We start from the raw sequence: 6,000 nt of genomic DNA, 5'->3' as shown, positions 1-6,000 counted from the left end.
GAGTGAAACTCTATCACAGTGAATGAATGAATTGGATGAATAAGTGAATGATCTTTATGTGAGGATACTTCAGAGTTAATTCAGGCTACATAACATCTCAGTGTAACTGTGCACTACTAGTTTTCAGCCATAAGATTACACCTGATTTTTATCTCTACTTAACCTACCAAATCCAACTAAAAGGTACGTTTCTGTTGCATGGAGGAGGACAGACCACCCAGGAATGGCAGGACCATATTAGAGGTCCCTGTAGTGCTTACGGCTTGCTTCTGTGTTACTGAGGAGCTCATAGAGATACCTATCTATATCTGGTTGGGGAAATCCAGGACAGCTTTCTGGGGAAAGGGTGAAGAATGCACAGGTAGGGGTGTAAGAAGAGGTGGTGAGCACCAGCTGACGGAAGTGTATCATGCTGCTGAGCTGGATCTTTGGGGAAGAGTGAGGAAATGAGGCAGGACAGGGCAGCTCTGGGCTGCTTTCTTTTAGGCATTGTACGGTAGGGACCTTGTGCATTGTGATAACAAGTTGGACCAGTCAGTCCCCTGGGGATTCAAAGCGTGTGAGTGGCCAGGTTATTTCTCCCACAGATTGCAAGGTATCAGTGTGATTAGTTCATGATTCTGGAAGCCAAGAACGGAAAAAGGAAGACCATTTGTGAACAATATTGTATTTCCGACTAAGTTTGCCAATTGTCTGAAATAAGACAGCGGCTTTCCTCATGCCGATAGAAAGCAGAAGATAGATCTATAGCAAATTAAGGAGCTAGAACTACTTGGCTTGATAACTGGGAGAACGTGAACGTTAACAAGAGTGAAGAATCAATGCTGCTCAGGCCCGTCCTGGGGGATTACAAGATAGCACCAAGCCAGCTTTGAGAGAGAAAATGATTTTGCTTCTAGTCGTCTCCAGAAGGTCCAATGAGAGTTGCAGAAGGTTGGAATGTGTGGATCTACCAGGATCCCGTTCTTATCCAGAGACATAAAACTGGAAAGCAGCCGCCTGGAAGTGGCTTTGGAAGCTGAGGAAGGATTGAATTCACCCAGTTCTTATACTGTGAGAGAAGAGGAAGGCAGAGGCCAAAGCCATAACGATGACCAGAGAGAAAAGACAAATGAGGAGAGAGAAAGCCCGCAGAGGAATTCAACAGCTACCATCAAATAGGGAGACGTGTGGCCTCTATTGCTTAGATTTGAGCCAAAAAAGACTCAATCTACAGCAATCAAAATTTCACAAAACCTGTCCTGCACTGTGAGCTGGTCCAGCCACATAGGATTAATTTTAACTTCATCAACACTAAAAATAGGAAACATTACAGAGAAAACACACACACACACACACACACACACACACATACACTCATACAACAACCATATTTCTTTCTCAATTTCCACCCAAAGACACCTGGCAAGGAATATGAAAGAAGGCCATCAGAAGATTTATCAAGATATTCTAAGAGCTAATATAATTTGCCCCAAATATACAGTCATTTTTATCACTTCCTTCTGAATGCCCAGGAGAACCTTACAATGGGAAGCTATCGGGAGACAGTGAAGGCTTTATTCTAGCAACCAAGATGTCCCCTGGGCTTCCGGCTGCTTTCTTTCTCCACTGCCTCCCCAAGGCAAGAAGCAGCCTGCTGAGAAGTTCTCTCCATGCCAACACAAAGCATCTCCTTCCCGGCCTCTAAGTCCTCTTCACTTTTTCACTCAGTGTTGATGGAAAGACCACAGAGCCAAAGGAGGGATTCTTCAGTACCAAATGCAACTCAGCAACTTGGAAATATGTCCTCCTACATCCATTCAGTAGTCTATTCTTCTTTGTGGTATACATAGAAGAAAAGAAGAAAGGAAAGAAGGAAAGAAAGAAGGAAGAAAGATTATATATATATATATATTATTACATATATGTGATTATATTATATATATATATATCAAGTTCCTGTGTGTGTGTGTGTGTGTGTGTGTGTGTGTGTGTGTGTGTGTGTGTGTAAAACCACCACCAGGTTGGGAAATCCAGCTATCGTCTTGATTCTCCCCATTCTTTTCTTATTAATATCAAGATGTATTTGCTGGTAGAGTTACCCCCATTCAACATCATCTTTTTCACTCTGATTTTAACGCGAGCCGTGGCTCAGGCCCTTCTCTGCCTTCTGCAATGCAGGTGCAGTCGTGGATGGGGAACGAGACCCGAGCGTGAGTACAGCTCTCACATGTAGGCTCTGGAGGCTCGAAGCAGGTGCCTGTCATCCTAAAGCGCGCCCAACTCTCGCATCCCCTCTCTCCTGCTCTCACCGCGCTGACTGCTTGCCCTGCCTCATTCCAAACTCCCCGAGAAGCAAACATACTCTGCGATCACGCGTACAGCTTGGGAATCTGAATGGCTTTGATGAAAACGCTGAGACTGGAATCTGTTCTCTACTTGACCTCAGAAAACCTTCCTTCCATGCTTCAGTTTCTCTGTCTACAAAATGAAATGCAGCTTTGATTTGGGGAGAGGTCACGTGTGTGAGTGCATCAAAATTTATTAAAATGTTGCTTCCTACATGACTTAGTATCGTTAATTGTGTGTTTGTCAAACGGGAGTCATCTGCCTTTCTTTAGAATCCTTGTTCTTAAGTTCATCTTTGTTGTTTAGTAACTAATGAATTTAACTGTGCTTTCCAAATGTCACACAATGGATTGAGCCACTTTGCTTACCTCTGAAGAGATAAATTAAAGTATGTACCCCAAGAACAAATAAGAAAGTATAAACATACTCAAATGGAGAAAAAAATAAAACCTAGGTATTCAGTAATCCTTCTGGACTCCCATGAAAAAAAAATAAATAAGGATAATTTTTTAAAGCAAAATAGATATTCTCCAGGAAGCAACAGTTTGTGTGGGCACTTACAATTAAAACAAGCATCTTGACTCAGATTCACGTGCACAACAGTGTGTGTGTGTGTGTGTGTGCGTGTGTGCGTGCATTCGGACCACACTGACTGTGCTGCCAGAACTGAGTAAGGCAGTCTTCACAGTGCATCCATGCTAACTCTGTAACTGCAGAAAATAAAGGTATTTGGAGGTGGAAAAAGCAATCTGGAAATGTCACAGCCAAATCAATAATTAAGAGAGAAGTTCACCACCCTCCTCCTCAAACAGCAATGCAAACTATATTGCAATACTGATTGGTATGAAGAAATACAACAAATGACATGTAGGACTGTTAGCGCTAACATTTTGACAGGGCATTAACAGAAATTTAGGAAATAGATTTAAAGGCAACCTTTATTGCCTTCCCTTCCTGTTTTCTTTCCTTTGGTCTACAAGTTTATGAGCTCACTTCGATTTCAGCCTTGGGAAAAAATTGCCCAAGTTGTGCAATGCCATTCAGAAATGCCAAATGGTGTTACATGGTAAAAATCCCAACAGCCAAAAGTAAGATTTGAAACGGTTTCCTAAGTCAGGAAGAGATCATTTGCCCAAGAGTTAGCTACCAGATTCCCTAAGGACATGTTTGTCGCCCCTCCCCCCAAGGCTTATCAATTTGTTTTCAATCAACATTTCAAAAAATATTGTATCTATGGTTCAATTAAGAAGAGTATGGGCTAAGTGAGAACAAGGTTGTGAGTATATTAAATCAAAGAATGTTCTCCAAAATTTCCCACCTATTGTCTCTTCTCTGTTTGACTTTGCTCCTAACCTAGTGCAAACAAAAAGATCCACCTTGGAAATACCGTGGGAGCCTCCCTGGGTTAGGAAAGAATCAAGTCAAGAATTCAAATCAAAAGAGAAACGTGATGACCTGACTTGGAGTGGCATTCCTGTAATGTCAGCTACTCAGGAGACCAAGAAAGGAGGATTGTGATTCAAAGTCAACCTAAGGAAAAAGCAAGACTGTTTCAAAAACAAACTAGTGGCAAGAGAAGAAAGAAAGAAAGAAAGAAAGAAAGAAGAAAGAAAGAAAGAAAGAAGAAAGAAAGAAAGAAAGAAAGAAAGAAAGAAAGAAAGAAAGAAAGAAAGAAAAGAAAGAAAGAAAGAAAGAAGGAGGGAGGGAGGGAGGGAGGGAGGGAGGGAGGGAGGGAGGGAGGAAGGAAGGAAGGAAGGAAGGAAGGAAGGAAGGAAGGAAGGAAAAGAATGAGAAATGGAAGAAGGAAAGGGAGGAGGGAGGGAAGGGAGGGAGGGAGGGAGGGAGGAGGGCGAGGGGAGGGAGGGGAGGGAGGGAGGGAGGGAGGGAGGGAGGGGAAAAAGAGAGTTGATTCCTTTCGCTTAAGATGACCTGATCTGAATTTCTAACACTTGAAAAAAAAATAATAAAATATGGTAATGTCGATAGATCTATGAATAATTGCCAGTCATTGGTGGCTCAGTGCCAGATTCTTCTAGTGAAAGTAAGTAGGGGAACCACTATATAATTTTTCTCAGAAAATTCCACTGCTGTTTGGATGCTACTGTTCAGATCTTTGGCATCGACTACCATTCCAAGTTTGGGTCCCGACTTTTCCATCCTACAACAATTTTACACCCACCCTAATCAGCAGGACCATCTGATCTCCCTACAGAACTGTAAAATTTCACAATAGTATCAGTTTTCAAAGGAATGCAATGGAAAATACTTTTTACTGACCAATGGTTTAGCCAGTTTTAGTGTATTAGTCCTATTTTACTTTCAGCAGCATGATTTGAACATTCTTCTTCGGTAATTTTATGCATTTGTTCTGTACTAGACAGAAGAAGCAAGTAAAACTACAGAGTGCTGTAGCTTCAATAACGGGGAGATAGCCATAGCCTAAGTCACAAACTCCAGATAACATTTAGCAGAGGTGTTGGGCAAAGCTGAAAGAAAGTTATCACTTCTAGAGGCAGTTTAGCCTGGAGGAAGTAGAGGATGTGTTCTTAAGATCAAAGATACCTTCTGTGGAATGTGTAGCAGGATACAGGCTTGCTAAAGAAGGTGGTGAATGAAGGAAACCCGAGAAGTTCCCATGGACAAGCCATGTTTTCAGAAAGCAAACAACATGCCACCCTTCACCTACCACAAGCATCTCCATGACAACTCAGCAAAGCCAGCTGAAGAGGAATGAATATGTGCCATGTATGTCCTGGGCCCTCTTGGGATGCAGGTTGTACTGTGGAGATGCTGAAGGGTCCCCTCCTCAGTGGGCACAGGGGAAAGCAGGTCAAAGTGCGGTCCTCTCAGGGGTGAGCAATCAGAGGTGATGACAATGTCCCTCATCCTCTAGCCACAGCTCACCTCTTCATCTTCAACTTTATTTCGGCAAATATTGAAACCACATTTGTGTGCTCCTTTCAAACTCATTGAGAACCAGGAAGAGGCAGCGTGGCTGAAATACTCACAGATGAAAAACTTAAATACATAGGAACATTAGTGATACAGGATGAAAAAGAGCCTTACCACCTCACTACATAAACAGCCAGGAATCAAAAGATAGTTTCCAATGAAATCCTCCTGAGTTCAAATAAATTAGTGAACACAAAAGGAAATACTAGGAAGCCAGAAATTTAAAATGTTTACAGAGCTTAGAGAAAGGGGGAAGAGAGAAATAAAATAAATCAGTAACAAAAGCTCCCCCTACTTACATATACATTTTCTTTTTTGACACAAAAGACCAGCCCTGAAAGAATCGATGGACTATTTTAAAAAGACTAAAACTGCTCAGAAACCTAAACCATAGTCATCAGGAGGAATAGAAAACAGGAAATACTGTATGTGTATGATTGATGTTACTGAACATAAGAATAAACTATATACCATGTAACAATCATGGGAGACGATGTGTATACTTACTCTAGGAGGATTCCGACAAAGATCTTAAGAACTCAGATGTTTCTGTGTTCATATTTCTCTTTCAAAAGTGAAATCCTTTATTTATAGATGAAAGGGCATAATCTATTCTAGGAAAAGTTATCCCAAACAAGAGAAATAGTGGAGAGGCTGAATCAACACACATTCTCAACATTGATGAAAGAGCTCTCTGAGGAAAACTTACAAAATCAATGG

The sequence above is a fragment of the Perognathus longimembris genome, chromosome 11 (assembly GCF_023159225.1).
Source record: "Perognathus longimembris pacificus isolate PPM17 chromosome 11, ASM2315922v1, whole genome shotgun sequence".
NCBI classification, from domain to species: Eukaryota; Metazoa; Chordata; class Mammalia; order Rodentia; family Heteromyidae; genus Perognathus; species Perognathus longimembris.
This window is presented reverse-complemented; position numbering follows the sequence as displayed.